This window comes from Argopecten irradians, chromosome 14, assembly GCF_041381155.1.
Source record: "Argopecten irradians isolate NY chromosome 14, Ai_NY, whole genome shotgun sequence".
Taxonomy (NCBI): domain Eukaryota; kingdom Metazoa; phylum Mollusca; class Bivalvia; order Pectinida; family Pectinidae; genus Argopecten; species Argopecten irradians.
In genome coordinates this window covers 6813680-6821867 of record NC_091147.1, presented here as the reverse complement: position 1 = coordinate 6821867, position 8188 = coordinate 6813680, and positions in this window count along the sequence as shown.

Genomic DNA, 8188 nt, shown 5'->3' with positions numbered 1-8188 from the left:
GTAGAATTCATGAAAATAAGGCACATGGTTTAGAATTTGTTTGTTTGTTTGATTATTTTAACGTCCTATTAACAGCCAGGGTCATGTAAGGACGGCCTCCCATGTATGCAGTGTGTAGCGTGAGTGAAGTGCGAGGTGCGTATTTTGGGAGACTGCGGTATTTTCGTGTTGTGTCTTCTTGTAAAGTGGAAGTGTTGCCCTTTTTATAGTGCTATATCACTGAAGCATGACACTGAAGACACCAAACAAAACACCCCAACCGGTCAAATTATACTGACAAAGGACGAACCAGTCGACCCACTCCCAAGCAGGATAAGAAACTACCACTTTTATAGACTTTGGTGTGTCTCGGCCAGGGGACAGAACCCAGAGCCTTCCTCACAGGGGCGAACGCTCAACTCAAGGCCAAAAGTGAGGCATTAGGAAAATAGAGGTTCCCCAACAAGTGACTGTTGTTTATCATGTTTATCAAACTCGAGTTAGTTAAATTTCAAATTTTGAAAAGACACGAGCTTTGGCGAGTGTCTTTTAAAAATTTGAAAATTAACTAACGAGAGTTTAGATAAACATCATAAACAACAGTCACGCGTTGGGGAACTTATCTATCCCATAACTTTAGCTCTATAGTTATACCGTGGTGACCATTTTCTCGTCTTCATTCAGGGAAACTTACCGTCATACATTGTGTTGTGATACATGTATCTTTGCACCATAAAATATAGTGCCTAAATAGAGAGCCAATATTCTATTGTTTTATACTTTGAATAAGCAACTATCTGCTAAATAGTAAATACAATGCTATTTAAAAGAAAATGCGCTATGAAAAGTAGCCCGAACTTGAGAGCCAATCGGAATCGAGAGATCTTGAAATTGACCAATCAGAGGCGCCGAAGTAAACGGTGTTTACACACTGGAGTGTGTAAACATAAACGATAGCCAACTGCTATGAAATTTATCACATCGGTTTTCTATTGTGAAACATGCATAGTTATGGGATAATATAAAGTCAGTTATGAAGAAGAGAAAAGATAAGATCCTTAATTTAGTCGCCTTTTACGATCATGCAATAGATGCAGCAGGTACAATTCTAACGCCCTATGTACAAGAACAAGGACTTACCTGCTACAAAGCATGAACTTCCTTCCCGTCAACTTACCTCCTTTCTGTAGACCATGTTCGCGTAGACTAACGTTCAAAAAAGAAGCGAAGTCCGGATAATAGCTGAAAATATTTTATTACATAATTTGTTTACACCAATCTATATATGAGGAAATATGTTATTTTCAACTATATTATCCCGACTGTTCAATAAAACCTTGTTATATTGCACAGTTCGAAGTTATATTGCACGCTTCCATGGAAACGTTATATTGCACGGTTCGGGAAGTTATATTGCACAGCTTTAGAGGAACACCTCGCTGTTGCTGTCTAGTTTTATGAAAAACGTCCGGGGAATCGCTCGCAACAGTGAGTTACGTTATTATGACGTCAGAATGGTTCACGCTCGATTTCGCGGTAGCTTTATAGATCTCGAATCAGACACGTCATGTAGACGTTTATCGAGTAGAGGACGCACACGGCGAATATATAAGATTAAAAGGCTGCATGCAGGTCTAATAATGTTAAAGACAATAAGACATCCAAACCGGAGTTATAACGTGACGTACGTGGGTTATACGTCAGTCTTCAATAAACTTTAAGTTTTTCCGTAATTTTGTTATGTGATTGTCATTATCATACTAATACACTTTATTATGTTTAATATATAAGATGTACTTTATAAAAATATTACCGATCAAATTCGGTCTAATTGTGAAAAAAAGTATTTTTTTAGAGGATAGGGGTATAGAAAGGCTAATTATTAAAAAAAAATTATATTCTTTCATCCTAATCCAAACAACTGCCTTATTAAGTGGACAAAAAATTAAACGACATAATTTTTTGAAATTAGGTATTTAAGTTGAAATTCAAATGCAAAAATTGGCCATTTTTGGGTCTCATTTATACGCATTCGCGTAAAAAATTCACAATTAATGTATTTTTAAGAGTGGAAACGACATTGAGGTCATTGATAGCCATATAAACTTACATATTAAGGGTAAAAAATGCTGTTGTTTGTAATATTTCAGTCAAGTAGGGTTATTGAGAGTACAATATTTCCAAATTTCAAATAAAAGCCTTAATAAACAGTTTATCAACCAATCTTTCAGTGAGCAAATTTTAAAGAAAATTAAAAGAGGGGAAATTTTAGACCTACAATGTACCTGTATCGAATCACCTTAAACCTGTAATTATACGTATTATATAAGTTGCATTGACTCCAAAAGGTCACTTTCTGTCTGGGTACAATTTGACCCACACGTTACTAACATACTCGAGAATAGGCTGTATAAAAGAGGTATATATTGTTGTTAAAGACTTTCTATCAGTATACATCAATTCGATCAAAAATATCTTTGTGTAGGGAAGAAGACGAGAATTGGAATGTTAAATGCCGTTTATCATCGGTACAACGAATCTATGGCGAAATAAAAAATGGAGAGTGAACAATCACGTTATTTACTATGAAGCGCGATCCGTGGAATTTGTCTAAAAAGCAGGCAAAAAGTGTATGGTGTTCCTAAGCCGTGCAATAGAACGTTTACATGGTACCGTACGGTATTGTACAATATAACAAGATTTTATTGAACGCTTGGGATGATATTTGAAAATACCCTATCTCTTTATAAATAGATTGGTATAATCCAATTATGTAATGAAAGTAAACCGTTGTAGGATAAACAGAAAACAGCATACGTGAACAGAGAAAGCCGAGATGACGAAGCTTTCCGATGTTTAAAAAAATCAAAATACATATTTACAGAAAAAATGATAATGAATTAAGTCCAATTAGGTATTATGGACATGCTTAATGACGTATGTCGTACACTTTTCAACGTCTGTTTTAATGTGTTCATGCTTCTTGGATGGGTACCAACTATGACAGCGTGACTAATTAGAATCATTTAGAGATATATATCGATTTTATATATTAATAATTTCTGTTGCGAATACCTAGTGATGTTATTCTCTCATAAGTTGGTGTTAAATAATTAAAATAAACTGATCATTCCCGTTCGAGCTCTATGAAAATACGAAATATTGCTTCTGAATAAAAATGGCCATTTATGTCTCCAATAAAATACCGTCATGCATACTTGTATGAAATATCATGTAGATTACAGGTGGTATCGTCCTCATCCACTCTCAGAGTGTCACACGAGTGTTGAGGATTACGTTCCAGCAGATTTGCAACTGTTTACACCAGCGTAGGGTATTTCGATTGTAAAGAATAAGTTATCCTGGTTATCTTTATGAAAAGCGTCTTTGAATAATGTGATTTGGTTTACATTTTTTAATCCAAGATTTCTATAGTGTCATTGTACAAGTGTACACTATTCCACAAACTCTAAGAACATTTATATGCAATATATTGGAAAAGAATCATCTCTACGTCGCCATCGCATATACAAATTAGAATTCGGACTAAGTCAGAAAAAATATTTCTTCGAATTCCCTCCAGAACAACGTCTTTCCAAGCTGCATATTGAACTATTAAAATGGCCTTTTTGTCGGGATGTCAGGCTGGTTGCACTACAATCCTGGAGGATGTGCGTCCGCATTATATACGTGTCCAAGAAGGTTTTCTAAGGACCTCAAATGACCTCTTTCACGAATCCTAATGGATTTGTCCACTAACTAATTAACCCACTAATTGTAATATGTAGTAACATTAATGACAACCCTTGAAATAGGCCCCTGAAATTCGAGACTAGACTAACTTTATGACTAAAATCCGTTTCACTAGTGGTGCAGATAAGTGCATAAATTGTGCACATTATGATAATCAAAGTACTGAAAGTACTGAGACTTAAGCCTAAAAAGACGTTACAAATCAAGAATTCTGATTTGCGTTGATAGCATAAATGATAAATCTCAATGTACAACAGCATGGCCATCAATTGTTGTCAAATTAAAATGGTAAAGAATTTTTTGATATACTTTTTTAGAGTTAATTTTCTATTTCCTTCTACTCAAAACAAAGAACATGCGTTATGCAATACAATAATCCAAAAACATTGCAATTCCTTAGATAAATTAATTTGATATTGGTGAACATCATATCATACACAAAATGTAAATTCCCAGTTGGACAACTGTAAATTCCATGTAAAAGTGTTGCATTATAAATGCAAGCACTCTATCATAAAATGACAATTTATTTCATTATTGATAAACAAATAGCAAATCACAAAGTAGGGTCGACCATGAGTCAATGATTTATAAATTTTTCCTTCTTTCTTCTTTTGATAATATCCTATATATATATATTCTTCGTGCTTATGCATATTATTTCTTTCATTCCTGCATATTTGATTGATATTGATTGAAAGGCTTTTTTGTATCATTAGCAATGTCCATGAAGCTAGAGCGCATCATGAAATTTGCCTCCCTCCAGTTGGTATTCATATTGACTATGAATGCCAACTGAAAGCCAATGCTTATATTAATATTTACATCCTGAATTCACTCAAGGTTATCTGTATTTTACACAATATCATAAGCCACCTATTATATAATAGTAAAACAAATAATAATTTTCTAATGATTAATATATGACTAATTCATTATAAAAACATTAAGCTGTTAGCAGATTTCTATTCCACAGAAAATAGATACTGTGTGTTATATGAAAATTAAGCTTAATTCAAAGATTTGTGTATCTATCAGCAGTCAAATGTCTTGTGACCGACTTTGATATCGATTATTTCAACAATATTCAACTGATCACAGAAAAACCATATATATGTTCATTTTACATTCTTCTTTATCAAAATTCTTATAAATAAAAGAAAAGATTTTAAAATAAAGAAAGCAAAAGTTTTATATTCATTAAAAAAAGTTTTTTTACTACACTCTTGTGTTGCTCACTTATCTATGCAAGTGGAACCATGCACACATAAATTGTAAAGACAGCCTTATATTGTCTTTAACCTCAGGTCTGTTTTCAAAAGCATTTTTCAATGTACACGGAAAGAAAGTTTGATTAATTAACTTTTTTTATTATAACTTTTAGGTCTATACGACTTAGATAGCAAGATCAGTAACAGAGATTATGTGTTTAAGTTAGATGAGGGAGACACCAGTGTGTATAGATTGTGTGGACAGCAGTTATGCTGGAAGGTAAGGTACTAGCATAGCTGTGTATTAGGTGCCATTATACACATGCAGGCACATGGGTGGTAGGAGGGGAAAGGGGGAGTAGGAAGGGGGAGAGGATTGAGATGTAGTACACTGTATAGATCAACAGCATTTAAATTAGAGGAGAGGGGTGAGATGTAGTACACAGTATAGGTCAACGGCATTTAAATTAGCGTGTCATAGGTCAATGGCATTTAAATTACTGAGTTGAAAGGATCCTGAAAGTAGTGCCTATGACTCAAGCTATAAAAAGTATGGCTTAAGTCAAAAACATGAAACTTGGCACAAATGAAGTTTTGGCCAAAAGAAAAATTTTTGGCCTCTGAGTCATCGCAAATTATACATATGACGTCATTGGTGGTCATTTTCCAATATGGCCGCCAAAACACTTGCATATAAAAAACCCATTTCAGATTAATTGTAAGTCTTTTTTCTGACATTTTTCGTCCTTAATCCTTCTTAAACAATGTTTAAATGACTGTATAAATTATTGACTTTATTATTTTTTAAACGCAGTATTAAGCGACATTTTCTGGTGATGTCAATGGCAGCAATTTTTCAAGATGGCCGCCAACATTGATTAAAACCAGGTAATAGATTGATTGATTTTTAAAGGATTTACTAATTTCTAAAAAACGAGTTCCTTCGTAAATGATACTAAAATTTTGAAAATGAATTAATAAACATTTAGTTTCTAAATAAAAATAAAAAAAAAAAAAAATAAAAGCGACATGAACACTTGCCAAGATGGCCGCCAACATTGATTAAAACCCCGTAATAGATTGATTTTAGAGGTTTTACTAGTTTTTTTTAAAAACTTGTTCCTTCGTAAAAAATGCTAAAATGTAGAAAATGAATAAATTAACATTTTGTTTCTTAATTAAAAAACATTACAGACAATAATACGCCGTCACTGCAGACCATTCTCCAAGATGGCCGCCAAAAACACTTAAATAGACCATTTCAAAATGTAATTGTAAGTCTTTTTTTTCTAAATTTTTTCACCCTTGATCCTTTTCAAACAATGTTTAAATGATTAAATTATTTATTGACTTTATTCTTTCACAGGTTGTATTTAGCGACAATTTCCGATGACGTCAATGGCAGCCATTTTCCAATATGGCCGCCAACATTGATTTAAACCCCTCGATTGATTTTTAGAGGATTTGTTGGTTTTTTTTCTAAAATGTTAAAACTGAATTATTTTAGATATGTTTTTATCAATATAAATATGATTTATGAGATCAATAAACATCATGGTTGCCACATTTTATTGTTACAGATTAATTCTTGGCTGTTTTCATCAATTTTTGAAACCTTATTTCTTTTCAAACCAAGTTCTGCAAAATGGCCGTACAAAAACTCCTATTGTCGTAACCAGATAATTTAAAATCAATTGTTAGGGCTTCGGGTGAAAGACCTATTTTTTTTCTTTGTTTTTATTCTTCTGCATATAAAGTTGTATAAAATTAAACGATCTCATAAATGGTTAAAGATATGCCAATGAACGTGTCACCATTATGTATGGCATGAGTTGAACGTGTGATAGCAGCCATTTTATCTTGGTCAAAAATCCAATATGGCGCTCTGAATTCACTTTCTGTTTTTAACTTATATTTGTCAATATTTTGTTAACGGCTTAACGAATTTCTTTGTTTTTTGGATCTGTTATTTAGAATGAAAATGCAACCAACAACTAATGTAATAATTTTCTTTAAAAGGACAACTTCTAGTTAGAAATAAAGGTCAAAGTTCAAAAGTGGAATTCTTTGAAAAATTAATCAAAATTTCCTTGTCAAGTTCTGGAACGCCAATATACCTGTTATTGCACGTAGAGCGCTGGGATAAAGGACTACCAAGTTTGTTAACATGAATGAACTTGACCTTCATTCAAAGTCAACGAGCCCAAAACACCTACAACTTTCAAACGACATCTTGTCAAGTTCTGGAATGTCTGGAAGGGGGTCTACGGCATGCTGAAATAAATTAAGGGCTACCACAAGTTAATATGTTAATATGGATGACCTTGCCATTTGTTTAAGGTCACATATGCTTTGGCATAAACATTAATCTTTAAACCATTGACATGTTATTTGGCCTGTAACATACTGATATAATGGGCTACCAGGATTCTTAATATGGATGACCTTGACCTATTTGTCAGTTTGTACTTTCAGACGTAAGGCTGAAATAAAGCATTTAAATGTTTTGAGAGTTATATATTTAGAATGCCCAAAGAAAACTACTGAAATAAATATTCAGAACTCTTTAATTCTATTGATTATGTGCCAAATTGTTTTTGTGTTCTACGTGGATAACTATGTACTACATTTGAATGTGATTGTATCAACCAACCTTTATAGCAATAGTATTAAGTTTAGCATGATAAAAAATAGATGTTTATGATTATTTTAAAAATAATCTATGTTCTTATCTTTAAACTGTCACCCTAATACTGTACCAAAGTTTTATTGTGTACATTCATGTACATGTATGTGCCTATAAACAGATCATATACTTTCATTGGCATGTATTTCTAGGTCTAATGTCGAATCATAAATGAAGGATTAAAAACAATTCAAAGTAAAAGTCACTGCTCTCTTTTGGATGGAAAGATCAATGAAAATTATTATACATAATAATTATAATAATAGGTCAATGTGTTTTAGAATTTGTTTTAGGTAACAGTAAAATTTGCATTTGCATTCCATTAGTATACAATCTGATTAAAATACAGATCCTTCTAACAACTCCGTTGACCACATCCCATAAGGGGTCATGTTCAAATGACCTTATACCACCTGCACTTCAAATCAAATGCATTTCTATTACTTGTTACATTACATTAATTGAAAACGTCCCATTATACATACAACGCACAGTTAGCTTTGTTGAGCTCTTTGGACAAGATGATTAGTCGTACATATACGGAAATGATTCGGCAGCT